The sequence below is a fragment of the Salmo trutta genome, chromosome 32, assembly GCF_901001165.1.
Source record: "Salmo trutta chromosome 32, fSalTru1.1, whole genome shotgun sequence".
Classification (NCBI taxonomy): Eukaryota; Metazoa; Chordata; class Actinopteri; order Salmoniformes; family Salmonidae; genus Salmo; species Salmo trutta.
The window spans coordinates 42,569,799-42,589,004 of NC_042988.1; the positions used below are offsets into that span (position 1 = coordinate 42,569,799).

The 19,206-nt window shown below is 40.3% G+C and overlaps 1 protein-coding gene and 1 long non-coding RNA gene across 2 annotated transcripts in view; one reads left to right on the top strand and one right to left on the bottom strand.

Moving 5' to 3' along the window:
- LOC115171939 (NLR family CARD domain-containing protein 3-like) overlaps positions 1-19,206 on the top strand; it is a 1,137,260-nt gene that overhangs the window by 303,537 nt on the left and 814,517 nt on the right. The window lies entirely within an intron of this gene.
- Positions 11,747-15,809, bottom strand: LOC115171965 (uncharacterized). Its single transcript, XR_003871319.1, has 3 exons — positions 15,788-15,809; positions 12,083-12,199; positions 11,747-11,780 (listed from the first exon to the last, which is right to left on the bottom strand). It is a non-coding gene; the product is annotated as an uncharacterized LOC115171965 (long non-coding RNA).

Genomic DNA, 19,206 nt, shown 5'->3' on the forward strand with positions numbered 1-19,206 from the left:
GTGTATTTGTGTCCAGCATGTTTGTCCAGTGTGTGTCCAGTGTGTGAATCCATTGTATGTGTCCATTGTGTGTATGTGTATCCAGTGTGTGTGTGTCCAGTGTGTGTTTGTCCAGTGTGTGTGTTTGTCCAGTGTGTGTGTGTGTCAAGTGTGTTTGTGTCCAGTGTGTCCAGTGTGTGTGTGTGTGTGTATCCAGTGTGTGTGTTTCCAGTGTGTGTGTGTCCAGCGTGTGTGTGTATGTGCATTCAGCTTGTGTGTGTGTGTATCCAGTGTGTGTGTGTGTGTGTGTGTGTCCAGTGTGTTAGTGTGATAGTGTGCATATGTGTGTCCAATGTGTTTGTGTGTCCAGTGTGTGTGTGTGTGTGTGTGTGTGTGTATATCCAGTGTGTGTGTGTGTCCAGTGTGTGTGGGTACAGTGTGTGTGTGTGTCCAGTGTGTGTGTGTCCAGTGTGTCCACCCTGTGTGTGTCTGTGTGTTTGTCCAGTGTGTGTGTGGGTGTGTCCAGTGTTTGTGTGACCAGTGTGTGTGTCCAGTGTGTGTATGTGTTTGTGTCCAGTTTCTGTGTGTGTCCAGTGTGTTAGTGTGATAGTGTGCATATGTGTGTCCAATGTGTTTGTGTGTCCAGTGTGTGTGTGTGTGTGTGTGTGTGTGTGTGTGTGTGTGTGTGTCCCCAGTGTGTGTGTGTGTGTGTGTCCGGTATGTGTATGTGTCCAGTGTGTGTATGTGTATCCAGTGTGTGTGTGTGTGTGTGTGTGTGTGTGTGTGTGTGTGTGTGTGTGTGTGTGTGTGTGTGTGTGCGTGTCCACTGTGTGTGTGTGTCCAGTGTATGTGTATGTGGGTGTCCAGTGTGAGTGTGTGTGTGTGTGTGTGTCAGTGTGTGTGTGTGTGTGTGTATCTAGTGTGTGTGTGTCTGGTGTGTGTGTGTGTCCAGTGTGTATTTGTGTCCAGCGTGTTTGTCCAGTGTGTGTCCAGTGTGTGAATCCATTGTATGTGTCCATTGTGTGTATGTGTATCCAGTGTGTGTGTGTGTATGTGTGTGTGTGTGTGTGTCCAGTGTGTGTTTGTTTCCAGTGTGTGTGTCCAGTGTGTGTGTCAAGTGTGTGTGTCAAGTGTGTGTGTGTGTGTGTATGTGTATCCAGTGTGTGTGTGTGTTTGTGTTTGTGTGTCCAGTGTGTGTGTGTTTGTGTGTCCAGTGTGTGTGTGTGTGTGTGTGTGTGTGTGTCCAGTGTGTGTGTGTGTGTGTGTATCTAGTGTGTGTGTGTCTGGTATGGGGGTGTGTCCAGTGTGTATTTGTGTCCAGCGTGTTTGTCCAGTGTGTGTCCAGTGTGTGAATCCATTGTATGTGTCCATTGTGTGTATGTGTATCCAGTGTGTGTGTGTGTGTGTGTGTGTGTGTGTGTGTGTGTCCAGTGTGTGTGTGTGTGTGTGTGTCCAGTGTGTGTGTGTGTGTGTGTCCAGTATGTGTATGTGTCCAGTGTGTGTATGTGTATCCAGTGTGTGTGTGTGTGTGTGTGTGTGTGTGTGTGTGTGTGTGTGTGTGTGTGTGTGTGTGTGTGTGTGTGTGTGTGTGTGTGTGTGTGCGTGTCCACTGTGTGTGTGTCCAGTGTATGTGTATGTGGGTGTCCAGTGTGTGTGTGTGTCAGTGTGTGTGTGTGTGTCCAGTGTGTGTATATGTGTGTGTGTGTGTGTGTCCAGTGTGTGTGTGTGTGTGTGTGTGTGTGTGTGTGTCCAGTGTGTGTGTGTGTGTGTGTCCAGTATGTGTATGTGTCCAGTGTGTGTATGCGTATCCAGTGTGTGTGTGTGTGTGTGTGTGTGTGTGTGTGTGTGTGTGTGCGTGTCCACTGTGTGTGTGTCCAGTGTATGTGTATGTGGGTGTCCAGTGTGAGTGTGTGTGTGTGTGTCAGTGTGTGTGTGTGTGTCCAGTGTGTATATGTGTGTGTGTGTGTGTGTCCAGTGTGTGTGTGTGTGTGTGTGTGTGTGTGTGTCCAGTGTGTGTGTGTGTGTGTGTGTGTGTGTGTGTGTGTGTGTGTGTGTGTGTGTGTGTGTGTGTGTGTGTGTGTGTGCGTGCGTGTGTGTCCAGTGTGTGTGTGTGTGTGTCAGGTTATTATTTACAAGGACACTGAGGAGTCATTATAAACCCAGAACCCTGGATAGAGGGGCTCAGTGAATGTGGAGGTGAATGTGATCAGGTGGGTCAGTGTGTCAGAGGAGGCTCTATAGAAGGACAGAGTGCCGGCTGACCAGTCCAGATACACTCCTACTCTGTGGGAGCTGGAGGAGCGGACGTCTATGGTAGTGGAATTATTATCGTGACAGGCATAGTAACTGTTGTCAGAGCAGGTCAGACTCCAGGACTTGTCATTACATCCAAGAAAACAGTCATTAACCTCTCCTCTCCTGTTGATTCCTTTATATGTCACTCCTATAACAGCCTCCCTCCCACTCCACTCTGCCTCCCAGTAACAACGCCCAGTCAGACCCTCTCTACACAGCACCTGTCTACATCCCACAAATCTCTCTGGGTGATCAGGATACGGCTGCTCCTCTCTCCTACATGTCACCTTCCTGTTCTCCTCAGACAGAGAGAGGCGTCTGTCTACTGTGTTTGGGTCCAGTGTGAGATCACAGACATCTGATGGATGAAACCAGACACAATATTAGAAATCATCATCATTCACATTAGAATGTTAACTCACTTTTCACTAATTCATTTAATGTAGATGTTTCTAGATATCAAAAGGAGAAGTTAAGGTAACTTGAGACTTGTTGAATGATCATATGTTATACTGTATGGTAATATAAAACACATTTTTTCCCATTAATTACACACACACACACACACACACACACACACACACACACACACACACACACACACACACACACACACACACACACACACACACACACAAACACAGCAAGGATGGCGTGACACAGTGCGGGGCTTAAAGACACACAGAGACTGCAGTGGCATTACCATAATCTCTAGGCTGTGCCGAGTTCAACGAGATGCCCTGCTTGACCATAGCACACTCGGTATGAGCGCAGTGACCGTCAAAAAAAGTAGGCCCATAACAGCGAGAGAACCGTTAGGGTTAGAAGCACAATTCAACCTCAGGAATGTTCTTGAGGTCGAATTGTGGCATTAACCCTTAACAGTGAAAAGAAGGTGTTTACATCAAACAGTTTACAATGACTTCTCTCCCCATAGGAATACATTGCCTACTCCCCTAAATTCAACTTGAAGCCTATGTGGGTTATGAATGCCTTATGAACCTGTCTTCGATGACAATTCATCAGGCCACTTTGAGGTCTACCTGTGTTGATTCTAAGCTTCCTGGAGCAACCGGAAGTGGTTAAATTCACCCTAAAGGTGTTTTGATGTACCAAACCTGCAGTTTGTGAAAATCACTGCATTCAACTCAGGATTCTGTGTTTACTTTTAGCTTCCTGTGCCAAGCGGAAGTGCCTTAAATTGGGGGCATAGGGGCTGTTTCGAAGGGTTAAAAAAGTCACATCTTTCCAAAACTTCATATGTGTGATTAGGCAACCCTCATGAACCTCTAAATCAGTCATTTATCCCATCAGATTTGCAAAACAAACAAAACAAACTAACACACATACACAGCTAGGCCATAGTAACACAGTGTGGGGCTTAGAGACATACACTGCCTGCAATAGTTAACTTCAATAGTTAACTTCATTTGAACGATCAAAGAACCGTCAGACCTAGAGCTCTGAAACTTTAGAAACCTGTTCTAGAGCTCAAGTCGATAGTGCGTGGTGAGTTACTAGGAGGTTCTCAGACCGAGAAACAGACTCGTACATTTGCAATAACATCACGAAAATGACGACATTTAAAAAAGTCCCAGAGTCGCAAGATTAGGTGCATTGAAACTGCCTCGGCCCATAGAGATGGACCCTAACGTCTCATTCAAGGACCCCGTAGCAACGCCCGGAAAATGTGGATTTTCAGCACCAATTAACTTCTTACATCTACACGCTAGCGGAACGTCTGCTCCAATATCCAATGATGGGCGGGGCGCGAAATACAAACTCCTCTAAAATCCGAAAACTTCAATTTTTCAAACATATGACTATTTTACAGCTATTTAAAGACAAGACTCTCCTTTATCTAACCACACTGTCCGATTTCAAAAAGGCTTTACAGCGAAAGCAAAACATTAGATTATGTCAGCAGAGTACCCAGCCAGAAATAATCAGACACCCATTTTTCAAGCTAGCATATCATGTCACATAAACCCAAACCACAGCTAAATGCAGCACTAACCTTTTATGATCTTCATCAGATGACACACCTAGGACATTATGTTATACAATACATGCATGTCTGTTCAATCAAGTTCATATTTATATCAAAAAACAGCTTTTTACATTAGCATGTGACGTTCAGAACTAGCATTCCCACCGAACACTTCCGGTGATTTTACTAAATTACTCACGATAAACGTTCACAAAAAGCATAACAATTATTTTAAGAATTATAGATACAGAACTCCTCTATGCACTCGATATGTCCGATTTTAAAATAGCTTTTCGGATGAAGCACATTTTGCAATAATCTAAGTACATAGCCCGGCCATCACGGGCTAGCTATTTAGACACCCAACCAGTTTAGCCTTCACCAAAATCACATTTCCTATAAGAAAAATGTTCTTACCTTGCTTGTTCTTCGTCAGAATGCAGTCCCAGGACTTCTACTTCAATAACAAATGTAGGTTTGGTCCCAAATAATCCATCGTTATGTTCCATCAAGACGTTTTGTTCGTGCGTTCTAAACACTATCCCAACGCTAAATCTCGGCCACGAGCATGGCGCAGAATGTGACAAAAAATGTCTAAATATTCCATTACCGTACTTCGAAGCATGTCAACCGCTGTTTAAAACCAATTTTTATGCAATTTATCTCGTAGAAAAGCGATAATATTCCGACCGGGAATCTGCCTGTCTGTATACTGAGGGAAAAACCGAAAGCCGGGGGCGGGGCGGGTCGCGAGCGTAAGGCTTAGTCCACTGAGTGACCACTTAGCTTTTGCTCTCCTTTGTTTCAGCCAGGGCTTTGAATTACGTCATTCCTGTTTTTCGCGGGCTCTGAGACTCCATTGGAGACGTGGGAAGTGTCACGTAACAGCAGAGATCCTTAGTTTTTGGAAGAGATGTCAAAGAAAGAAAATAAAAGGTCTGACAGGGTACTTCCTGAACAGAAGCATCTCAGGTTTTTGCCTGCCATAGGAGTTCTGTTATACTCACAGACACCATTCAAACAGTTTCAGAAACTGTGGAGTGTTTTCTCTCCAAAGCTAATAATTATATGCATATTCTAGTTTCTGGGCAGGACTAATAATCAGATTAAATCGGGTATGTTTTTTATCCAGCCGTGAAAATACTGCCCCCTAGCCATAAGAGGTTAATTAAGGTCGCTGCTCGGGCTTCAAATGACCTATGAAGCCGAAACTTGGGATTCGGTGTCGCCTCAGCTAGGCCTACACACAATGTCAGAACTGGACCTGCAGCTAGAACGTAACTACGTGTTTTATGTTTTTTTATGGATAAAACTGAAGGTGCTGTGAATTATGGGCCTGCTCTGAAATATGTGATAGTTGGCTTCTAAACGAATTGGAAAAAGTTGGTGTGGTGTCAGTATGTATCAGTTTGGTGTCAGAATGATATCTAATTGACTGATGGATGGTGACTTGCTGGCTGACTTGTGTCCATTTGCAATAAGATTCAACAGTGAAAAAACGTCACCAAATGGACATGATGAAATCAACACAACGAGCGATGGAGAGGACCCACTAGCACTGCCCGGCCATCCCGAGTTCATCGGGCCAGTCAATTTTGCATTTCTGCAGTATTTTTGAGCATGTCAAATTGAAACATATTGCAAATGGACAGCCGTGCACCTGGTGATTGGAATGGGTTACCAGGAGCACATTTTTTAAATGTTTTTTTAATGCCTTTAGGGGGAGCAAGGGGTCTACGGTTGGGTAGGGAGCACCCCCCACCCATGCCCATCCAATAGGAGGCGCCCCTGGTCATTTTGGACGTTTTTCAAAATGTTAAAAACAACAGAGTCCCACTTCTCCCTCATCATACATGACACATAGACCATCTAGGTTGATTCATGGCTCAACATAGTGCTATATGTCATTCGGGCAGTATAAATGCCATTTGGACATGGTTCACTGACTTTTGGGTTTGGAAACCGACTTCCTATGATCGTACATGGCAAATGGACATAACATCCTGATTTGGCACTTTCAATACTTTCATATTGCATTTGGACATTTCTTATGGCATTTGGGAATGGTTCACTGACTTTTGACTTCGACGTTTGACTTCCTATGAAATCATATTGCAAATGGGCAAAACATGTGCCTTATGGACAAGTAAAAAAAATATGAGAATAAAATATGACAAAGGTATGTTCATACAGTTCTTATACATATATAATTGATAAAAAATCGAAAGAATTTCGAAAAATGTTCTGGAAAGCACTTTTTTAGAGGGTGATACATTTTTGTGTTTTTTTCACATTTTCAAAAATTTGACCCTTGGGTCTTGACTTGATGTGCATTTGCAATATGACAATTTACTGTGGAGCGCACTTGCCATCTTTTGGATTTTTGCTGTGTGACACTTGGCATTTTCCATATGAGATTTGCCATAAGCTTTGAAATAAATGCCGTCCATTTGAGTGGTATTGGACATCGTGTATATGTTTCGTACGGTGCCAATATGTTCCCATTCATAATTGTCCATTTCAGGGGGGTCTTCCCTTACTTGAATTAAGACTTATTCTTAGTCATATTCTTCACAGCAGTCAACACTCACATTTTCTAAGCCCAGGTTTCATTGTGTTCTCTCCACCATTTTCCACACTGTAGCGGTAAGCAGAAGAACAGACAGTCAATGAGTGATACACCTGAACACACACACACACACACACACACACACACACACACACACACACACACACACACACACACACACACACACACACACACACACACACACACACACACACACACACACACACACACACACACACAGAGTCAGCATACAACTTTGTCCAAGTGGTGTTTAAGAATGTTTGTCATAACTAGCCTGATAAGTCAAACATGTCTGATATGAACATTGACATAAACCCTCTACATACTTGAGTTTCTCCAGTCTGCAGTGTGGATCCTCCAGTCCAGCAGAGAGCAGTCTGACTCCTGAGTCTCCTGGGTGATTGTAGCTCAGGTCCAGCTCTCTCAAATGTGAGGGGTTTGACTTCAGAGCTGAGGCCAGAGAAGCACAGCCTTCCTCTGTGACTAGACAGCCTGACAGCCTGCAGAGAGTCAAATCATATTAAAATCACACTGCTATTCTTTGGTGGTGAAAATAGTGCCAGTATATTTTTTTCTACCTTTTCAGATATATCAGTGTCCTGAAACCTGCCTTATCTATTCATAAAATAATGTATCATTACTAGAAATGACAAATGATCAAAGTTTTGTTTGTTGAGAGAAAAATGTATAGTACAAATATTTGAGTAGACTGACCAGACCAGTTTAAAAAGCAGCATCAGTCAAAAGACTCAGATTTAGATTGTATTGAGTATACAGTCCACACCATATATATTTTGACAGTGAAGCTAACATTTTAAATGTGGCTCTTTGCATTTTCGATTTGAGATCAAATGTTTCATATGAGGTGACAGTATATAATGTCACCTTTTATTTGAGGATATTTTCATACATATCTGTTTCACAATTTAGAAAAATAAAAGCACTTTATGTATCTAGTCCCCCTATTTGAAGAAGTCATAAGTATTCTGACCAATTCACTTATAGTGTATTAAAGTAGTCAAAAGTTTAGCATTTGGTTGTGAACTCATTGGTATGATTTGCAGTTTGTTTTGGTTGTGTTTTGGGTTATGTTTTGCCCAATAGTAACTGAATTGTGGATGATGACTGGAGTATTTTTCTGTCTGAGTAGATAACATGTTTCTAAACACTACTAAATGAATCCTGATGATGCCATGATTAATACAAATCATGAATGAATCATGAAAAATGATGAGTGAGAAAGTTACAGAGGCTACAACAAAACATGCTAACCTCTCACCATTACCAATAACAGAGGCTACAACAAAACATGCTAACCTCTCACCATTACCAATAACAGAGGCTACAACAAAACATGCTAACCTCTCACCATTACCAATAACAGAGGCTACAACAAAACATTCTAACATCTCACCATTACCAATAACAGAGGGGGTATGATCTTTGTGCCTCTGTAACTTGCTCATTCATCATCATTCACAATTCAATCATGGCTAAAAAAACAACCAAAACAACCTGCATATGAATTCAACAAGATAGTAGAATCACAAGCTTGATGAAATCACTGCAGGCATGGAATATGGGACCAAATACTAAACTTATGACTACTTTAATACAATATAAGTGAATTTGTCCAAATAATTAAGACTTCTTCAAATGGGAGAACTAGATACATAAAGTGCTTTCATATCTAAACAGTAAAATATATGTATGAATACCTTCATATGAAACATGATATCTCAAATCCAAAATGCTGGAGCATAGCACCAAATGTAAAACTGTAAGCTTCACTGTCCAAACACATATGGCGTGGACTATGTGTGTCTGGTAAACACATGTGGATCTGGTGAACAGTTATCACTTGTTGACCAACTACAGGAATACTGACCTCAGAGTCTCCAGTTTACAGTGGGGATTCCCCAGTCCAGCAGAGAGCAGCTTCACTCCTGAATCCTTCAGGTCATTGTTACTCAGGTCCAGTTCTCTCAGGTGTGAGGAGTTTGACCACAGAGCTGAGACCAGAGAAGAACAGCCTTCCTCTGTGACTCCACAGCCTGACAGCCTGACAAAGAAATCATCATGACTTCAAAAACACACTGTTCATTTAACGAGTAGTGTAGAAGGACAATGGCAGATGCATTAGGTTTATTCACTCAAACATCATATGGATTCATCTTCCATCTCCTAGAATTGTATGGTCGTATTGTTGTACTAATGTGAAAATCAATGCATTTATTCAATATGTTATTCAATATAATATTATATACATATTATAATACATATTTTTTCTCTAAACATAATATTTCTTCCTGATGATTAGTTCTTATATGTCATTTGATGTACTCACAGAACAGCTCTGGAGGCTTTGACCACTGGCATCAGCCTCAGAAGACCTTTCTCTGATCTGGAGTATGTCTTCAGGTCAAACACATCCAGCTCCTTTTCTGAAGTCAGCAACACAAAGACCAGAGCTGACCACTGTGCAGGTGACAGGTTGGGTTTTGAGAGACTTCCTGATCTCAGGTAGCTTTGGATCTCCTCCACTAGAGAATGGTCATTCAGTTCATTCAGACAGTGGAACAGATTGATGCACCTCTCTGGAGAGGGATTCTCCCTGATCTTCTCCTTGATGTACTTGACTGTTTCTTCATGGCTCTGTGAGCTGCTTCTTGTCTTTGTCAGTAGACCTTGTAAGTGCTTCTGATTGGACTCCAGTGAGAGGCCCAGTAGGAAGCGAAGGAACAGGTCCAGGTTTCCTGTCTCACTTTGTAAGGCTTTATCCACGGCACTCTTGTAGAAAGTAACTTCAGGCTCATCTTTTGTTTGCGGTTTGGCCATTAGATTCTCATTGTTGATGAATGAGAGGAACACATATACAGCAGCCAGAAACTCCTGAATGCTCAGATGGACGAAGCAGTACACATTGTCCTGGTACAGCCCACATTCCTCTTTAAAGAGCTGTGTGCACAATCCTGAGTACACTGAGGCTTCATTGACATCAATGCCAGCCTCTTTCAGGTCTCCTTCATAGAAAATCTGATTGCCTTTCACAAGCTGTTGAAAAGCCAGTTTTCCCAGTGACAGAATGCTCTCTTTATTCCAGTTTGGACCTGTCTCTTTTTTCCCAAGATACTTTTCATTCTTCTGTTTGGTATGAAACACCACAAGGTGTGTGTACATCTCAGTAAGAGTCTTGGGCATCTCTTCTCTCTTTTGTTTCAGCATGTGTTCAAGGACTGTTGCAGAAATCCAACAGAAGACTGGAATGTGGCACATGATGTGGAGGCTCCTTGATGTCTTTATGTGTGAGATGATTCTGCTGGCCAGGTCCTCATCACTGAATCTCTTCCTGAAGTACTCCTCCTTCTGTGGGTCATTGAACCCTCGTACCTCTGTCACCTGGTGAACATACCCTGAAGGGATCTTATTGGCTGCTGCAGGTCGGGTAGTTATCCAGAGGAGAGCAGAGGGAAGCAGATTTCCCTTGATGAGATTTGTCAGCAGAACATCCACTGAGGTTGACTCTGTGACGTCCCAACAGATCTTGTTCTTCTGGAAGTCTAGGGGCAGTCGGCACTCATCCAGACCATCAAAGATGAACAGAACTTTGTACTTGTTGTAGTTGGAGATCCTTGATTGTTTGGTTTCACTTGAGAAGTGATTAAGAAGTTCAATAAATGTGTGTTTGTCTCCTTTCATCAAATTCAGCTCCCGGAAAGGGAATGAAAATACAAATTGGACATCCTGATTTGCTTTTCCTTCAGCCCAGTCCAGAATGAACTTCTGCACAGAGACTGTTTTTCCAATGCCAGCGACTCCCTTTGTCAGCACAGTTCTGATAAGTTTGTCTTGTCCTGTTAAGGGTTTGAAGATGTCGTTACATTTGATTGCAGTCTCTGGTCTTGCTTGTTTCCTGGTTGTTGTCTCAATCTGTCTCAGTTCATGTTCATTATTGACCTCTCCTGTTCCACCCTCTGTGATGTAGAGCTCTGTGTAGATCTTATTGAGAAGTGTTGGGTTTCCTTGTTTAGCGATCCCCTCAAATACACATTGAAACTTCTTCTTTAGATTAGATTTGAGTTCACGTTGGCAAATCACAGCAAGCTCATCTGAATCTAGAAATAACACAGAGGATATTAATATTACATCTGTTTTAATGCATACAGTATTGTAGGACTGTTATAACATTTTAAATTATAAACATTTATTCTCTTAACTGACTGTATAAATGTGTAAATGTTTTCATAATGCATTACAGACTGGTGTAACTGATTATATTATTATTGGTATTATTGATGGTATTATTAATGTTGTCTCTCTCTCTAAATTAATCACCGCAACACATCCCTGCTGCTACTTGATGAGGTCACTAGGTGTTGTGTTAAGGCAGCTATCAGTGAGTTACACAGCTACTTTAGCTGTACTTTAGCTACAGCTTTTAAATGTTATTAAACAGCGTTCAAAATGAGGCAGACCGCTTTTACATTTCTCCAGTGTGTCAGCAAGCTCCTTCTGGTTCATTTTCCTCAGGACGTGCAGTGTGATCTTCAGAGCACCCTCTCTGGCATTGCTCTCCTGCTTCTCATCTTCAGCATCCACCACTTCCTTATCCTGCTTCTGACTCTCAAAGCCTTCTGGGAGTTCTGGACTAAGAATCCTCTTGAACATCTTCAGCTCGTTCTTCACAAATGTCATAATTTTCTCTTCAAGCAACTGAAATAAATCAAGTACATGAATTCAGCAAGAGACAAAATGCTTTCTCATTAACACATTAATGAATAATTGACAGATCAACTTTACTTGAGGTTAACAAAACAAATGTACATAACAGGACCACATACACTGAATATGGAGGCCAGGTCTGTTTGATGACTCTGGGAAGACTGACCACTGAGAATCTCTGACTCTGATCTCTCCTGTTGGTTTCTGTGGACAAAACATGAGATTACATCTCCTCATCCAGGGAGTACACACACACACACACACACACACACACACACACACACACACACACACACACACACACACACACACACACACACACACACACACACACACACACACAGGGAGGGAATGTTGTGTTTCTTTAATATTGTTTAGGACTATGAAAATGGACAAAAGGATTAGCCTATGGATTATGAAAACAAAACAAAAAAATGGGAAAATGGGAGAGGAGAAATGACTAGAGACAGTGTTGTTTAACTCACTGACCCATGAGTTCTTCTTACCTTTGTTCAGTAGAAAAGTCTCCCTCTCTAAAGGTTATAGGTTGAATCATAGACCAGTCACTCTTCATGGACACACAGCTGGGTACAGGGGAGGCTGGTCTCTCCTGCTTGATTGGGCTTCAACATAAGAGACAAACATTACATCTCTCATCTACTCTGATCTCAGATGGGGAAACACAAGAAGAGTTTCATTCCAAAACGTTACATATCACTTTTCAGAAATCTTCATGAATTAGCTTTAGTCACAATTTTTGTTGCTCTCCCAAAAGCAACACAGCCCTAATACGAGATATATAGCTAACTAAAGTAATGAGTGACCATTTTAGAAAATCATGGGACATATAGTCTGTGGTTGCATGCTATTTTATGTCAATCATGTTGCTGCTTGTAGCCTATAACTGATGCTTCGTGGTCTTATGCTTCCACCTATTGGAAATATTTAGCAATTAAAAGTTATTAATACAGACATTGGCGAGGCATAAATAATAAAGAAATAATGTGTATTTTTCTTGTTAATTCCTTAGATCAGTCTCAAACCTGCCCCACCTCTCCCACACCAATTGCTGGACTTTTACATCGATGTTACCAGGTCAGCCAGTTCAAAACACATTTGAAAAATAAAACTAATGTGTATTCTTTATCAAGTGTTCTGTCTTGCAATAATAAATATAATAAAATAACAAATTAAAAAAAGCTAAATGTTTAGATATACATTTTGATTAACAAAATAATCAAAATGCTATTTAGTGCTATAATTGTATTTACTAACATAATATTATTACTAAAACAGTTTCTAAAAGTGTTCTAGGCTACTGTACCCTAAAATGACCTACCCTAGAACTAGGGTTAGGGGTTAGGGTTAAAGTAGGTAATACCTAGGCTTAAGGCCAAAATAGTTCATATTTAGTGTTCGGGTTAGGGGTTAAGGCTAAAATAGGTAATACGTAGGGTTAGAGTTTCTGTATCGCACTTTGTGACATCTGCTGATGTAAAAAGGGCTTTATAATTACATTTGATTGATTGTTATGTTTAGGGTTTTAAGGCACAAAACAGTATAGGTTTATAGCTCTCTTGCTCTTCCCGGTGGCCTTCTGCTGGTACTATATAATTCATTTGCGACAGTTGCTTGGCTCATAATCTGAGGTAGCAATTGTGTCCGATCCACAAATCAATAAGCTAGACCAGCGGTTCCCAAACTTTATTTAGTCCCATACTGCTTCAAACGTTCAACCTCCAGCTGCGTACCCCCTCTCGCACCAGGGTTAGCTTACTCTCAAATGTTGTTTTTTGCCATCGTTGTAAGCCTGCCACACACACACTCTACGATACATTTATTAAACATAAGAATGAGTGTGAGTTTTTGTCACATCCCAGCTCGTGGGAAGTGACAAAGAGGACCAGGGCACAAATAATAATATAATAATAATCAATAATTTTGCTCTTTAATTAGCCATCTTACATATAAAACCTTATTTGTTCATCGAAAATTGTAAATAACACAGGTTTAATGAGAAGGGTGTGCTTGAAAGGATGAACATAACTCTGCAATGTTGGGTTGTATTGGAGAGAGTCTGAGTCTTAAATCATTTTCCACTCACAGTCTGTGCCTGTATTTAGTTGTCATGCTAGTGAGGGCAGATAATCCATTCTCACATAGGTACATGGTTGCAAAGGGCATCAGTGTTTTAACAGCACGATTTTCCAAGGCAGGATACTCTGAGCGCAGCCCAATCCAGAAATCTGGCAGTGGCTTCTGATTAAATAACCTTTTCACAGAACCGCTTGTTGCAATTTCGATGAGGCTCTCTTGTTCAGATTTTGGTAAGTGGACTGGAGGCAGGGCGTGAAAGGGATAACTAATCCAGTTGTCTGTGTCATCAGTTTCTGGAAAGTACCTGCGTAATTGCGCACCCAACTCACTCAGGTGCTTCGCTATATCACATTTGACATTGTCCGTGAGCTTGAGTTCATTTGCACACAAAACATCATACAGTGATGGAAAGACCTGTGTGTTGTCCTTGGTAATGCAGACAGAGAAGAGCTCCAACTTCTTAATCATAGCTTAAATTTTGTCCCGCACATTGAATATAGTTGGGGAGAGTCCCTGTACCCTAGATTCAGATTATTCAGGAGAGAAAAAACATCACCCGGATAGGCCAGTCGTGAGAAACTCATCATCATGCAAGCGGTCAGACAAGTGAAAATTATGGTCAGTAAAGAAAACTTTAAGCTAGTCTCTCAATTTAAAAAAAAACATGTCAATACTTTGCCCCTTGGTAACCAGCGTACTTTTGTATGTTGTAAAAGCGTTACATGGTCGCTGCCAATATCATTGCATAGTGCAGAAAATACACGAGAGTTCAGGGGCCTTGCTTTAAAACAAAGTTAACATTTTTCACTCTAGTGTCCAAAACGTCTTTCATGCTGTCAGGCATTCCCTTGGCAGCAAGAGCCTCTCGTGGATGCTGCAGTGCACCCAAGTGGCGTTGGGAGCAACTGCTTGCACGCGTGTTACCACTCCACTATGTCTCCGTGTCATGGCTTTTGCGCCATCAGTACAGATACCAACATGAGCAGCAGCTACGTTTGGCTACATACGGACCATTAGTGGAATTCCCACGAGAGAGTAACGGTTAACGTTATTGGATGTTAATTATTTGACTAGGCTACCTGTATTTGACATTGTGTTGTTATTTCTCTGAACACTAGATGGTTTAATTTTATTTTAGGCGAGGCTACTCAGGCGAGAAGAAAACCTCACCCAAATGTATAGCCCCTTTGGAAAATATAAATGGACTGTTTGAAAATGGACATGTTTAAAAATGTGAATCGCATTTCATTTGGCGTACCATTTGGCGCATTGCATGTACCTCTGGTGGTACGCGTACCCCAGTTCGGGAATACCTGAGCTAGACCTATCTATTTGGTTTGCAACTCAGTGAAGCTGCGCAGCATTCGCTCAATTCGATGCCGACGAACAAAGATGTCGATGCATATCAAATTACCCAGCAGCCATTTAGAAATAAAAAGTTGTCAAAGAAAGTGTTATTTCTTAATAAAAAAATGTCATCTGGCTGTTTAAATTGGCCACATCCTGAAAAAGAGGACAGGGGCATGCATTTTGTTTAGGTCGTATACCTTTTTCTGAAAACGAATATGGTTAACCATGACCAGAAAATATGTTTAAACAGGAGTGAAGTGTGTTGATAGAACGGATATATTGTTAGAATTCAGCTTGTAACAACAATCAGAATTAATAAAAACAATAAAGTTATGCCTGCCAACATATTAGGCAATAACTAAGAGTAGGCTAAATGATTGTGTCATGCTAGAATTCATCATGTAACAACGATCAGAATTAGACACAACAACAAGGTTATGATGACTATTAGGCAATAATTAAGAGGCAAAAATTATATAGATGTGTGTGTGTGTGTGTGTGTGTGTGCTGGTGAGACAACCACATATCACAGTCCAATATACAGGATACAAACATTTCATTCCAGCTATATAGCGTTTTGCAAAACACAAATTCATACACAGAAACCTATGAATTAAAATCTTAGAACAACAATATTTTACAGATACATGAAGGTACCCATTAGCAATAATTTCTGATGAAAAATAACAAATGTGAAAAAACTGTGATTATAACGTTTTAGAAATAAACTCTTTATAAGTTCTTAAACAACATTGTCATCTCACCTCTTAGCTTTGGTGCCATGTTCCCCAGAGAGACTCATTTTAGAGTCAGGGCCCCCCTCTTCTCTCTCCCCAGAGAGACTCATTTTAGAGCACTGATGTCTAAACAGAGATCCAACATGTTGGTTGTGGTTAACACAGTGACAACTAATTACTGAAGGTCAATTGTTCTATTTTATGATTTTTTTTGTTACAATAAAACATTTACTAACTGATACATCCAAACAGTCAGGTGATTTAATGCATCACATGAACATGTAGTTGTGACTGATATTTTTCACCTTTTCTCCATGTAGTGGAACTAATAATAATAATAATAATGTCTCACTTTCTCTTTTAATAATTTCTCTCATTCTAGTGTGTTGCTTTGTTCAACAGGTATGATATTATTATGCTGTTACTGAATTCAGTTCATAATAGCAATGTTAAGAAAAGTATGTTCAGTGGTTTCATACCAAATTACACAGGAAGCAGGAGCTCATTGTAATTTAGAAAACAACAAATGTTCTGATATTCTGAAAGATGATTTAGAACTATGATACATTAACATTTTTACAAATTGTAAAATAACCACAATATACGAATCGTATAATACAATATATAAACAATATGTTTTTGAATTTGACTTGCTTACGCCCAGTTAGCGCCATTTTGTATGATTGAACTGTCACGTAGCTGTCCCAGGTGAAATGGACTGTTAGATCTGAGTGTTTTACTGTCATTCACTATACTAAAATAACACCATACATTTAATGTCCCTACACACTTTACAATAACCCCTGGGTAGATTCTTACCTTGTAGCCTGAGTTCACAACCAGAACATGTCAAGTCATTGAGATATTTTCCGTTGTGCTGAGAGAGCAGCTTCCTGATGACAAGTGGCTCTGTATCTGTGTTCTAGATACAGTTGATCTTTGGATGCAATAATATCTGGTCAAAGTCTAGTGACATAACACCATAGTATATCATAAACATAACAGCAGTTTAACCTTTGGCCAGTAAAGGCCATGGCATACTATAAAATGTAGAATCATTATGATGGATCCAGTTTCAGTCTTTACCCATTGCCCTTCATTCTCTAGACTTCCAGGGAATACATAGGTCTCCACCAGGTGAATCTCCTTGCTGGATTCATGTTGAAACAGCTATGAACAGGTGATCTTGGTTGGCCACTTGTATATTACTCTAAATAATAAAGCCTGTCTTGTTGTTCTTCTTCTCTGCTGCAGATATAATGTCCAGCTTCTTGGACTTCTGAGACACATGTGCTGTACAATGTATCACTGTGGCTTTAAATGCCATAAAATCCACTTTCTACACAAAGAGTGTATGCCAGGGCCGGAATTATAACATATATTGGGGGGACACATCCAATATGCAAATATGCTCAAAATATCCCCCCAATATATTGATATAAATAATATAAATAAATAAAAGATTTGCTGTGCTATTTCATTACTTTCAAATGTATTAAAAAGTGGAAAACTAGAATGTAATATGAATGTTACGTAGGCTATATCACTGCCGATTGTGATGTTTTAACGTCAACGTCAATACGTCATTTTGCGCTGGAACTGTAATTGTGGAAATAAATAATATTTTGCTAAAAAGTGTCAGTAATTGCATGGAGTGGAAACAAAAGTTTTTGGTGAAAATGGACCGATTTGCAAGTGCTAATCAATCAACCATCACTAAAGTTAGCTATCATAGCTAAGTTACCTGGAACATTAATTATCCACACATTCACCCAGCGACCACTAAAGTTAGCTATCATAGCTAAGTTACCTGGAAAGTTAATTATCCACACATTCACCCAGCGACCACTAACGTTAGCTATCATAGCTAAGTTACCTGGAAAGTTAATTATCCACACATTCACCTAGCGACCACTAACGTTAGCTATCATAGCTAAGTTACCTGGAAAGTTAATTATCCACACATTCACCCAGCGACCACTAACGTTAGCTATCATAGCTAAGTTACCTGGAAAGTTAATTATCCACACATTCACCTAGCGACCACTAATGTTAGCTATCATAGCTAAGTTACCTGGAAAGTTAATTATCCACACATTCACCTAGCGACCACTAACGTTAGCTATCATAGCTAAGTTACCTGGAAAGTTAATTATCCACACATTCACCTAGCGACCACTAATGTTAGCTATCATAGCTAAGTTACCTGGAACGTTAATTATCCACACATTCACCCAGCGACCACTAACGTTAGCTATCATAGCTAAGTTACCTGGAAAGTTAATTATCCACACATTCACCTAGCGACCACTAATGTTAGCTATCATAGCTAAGTTACCTGGAAAGTTAATTATCCACACATTCACCTAGCGACCACTAACGTTAGCTATCATAGCTAAGTTACCTGGAACGTTAATTATCCACACATTCACCCAGCGACCAACAATGGTGCTCACGGACGTATTCAACTAACGTTAATGTCTTTATTATGTGATATTGGTCAGAAAGCCCAGGTGAAGTCTGAGTAAAGTGTCAATCATTTATGTTGTGCTGCATCTGTAATTTATGTAGACAGTAGTAGCTTTAATTTATTACATATTCCTATAGTATACTGTATAGCTGTACTGTGTAGATGTACTGTATAGTATACTGTATAGCTGTTATGTATAACTGTACTGTATAGTATACTGTATAGTGTACTGTATAGCTGTACTGTATAGGATACTGTATAGCTGTACCGTATAACTGTACTCTATAGTATACTGTATAACTGTACTGTATAGTATACTGTATAGATGTACTGTATAGTATACCGTATAGCTGTACTGTATAACTGTACTATATAGTATACTGTATAACTGTACTATATAGTATACTGTATAACTGTACTGTATAGTATACTGTATAGATTTACTGTATAGTATACTGTATAGCTGTACTGTATAGATTTACTGTATAGTATGCTGTATAGCTGTACTGTATAGTAGACTGTATAGATGTACTGTATAGATGTACTGTATAACTGTACTGTATAGTATACTGTATAGCTGTACTGTATAGTAGACTGTATAGATGTACTGTATAGTGTACTGTATAGTGTACTGTATAGCTGTACTGTATAGTAGACTGTATAGATGTACTGTATAGTGTACTGTATAGCTGTACTTCCTTATGATAAATTGCATTATTAGTGTTTGTTTGATTAAAGTGAAAACAGTTTTATTAGTCAGCTTTCATTCACAGTGATGTCATCATGAGGAAGAGGAAGGGTGGCAGTGACCTTCATCAGATTTTTGAGCCTCAGAAAATAAGAAAAGTCAGTTGAGAGAAAATGAGAACCAATCAGATGACAGAAGTCTACAGTAGTACAAGAGATGAGTCAATGTTTCTATAATAATCACCAGTCAGATGGTAGAAGTCTACAGTAGTACAAGAGATGAGTCAAT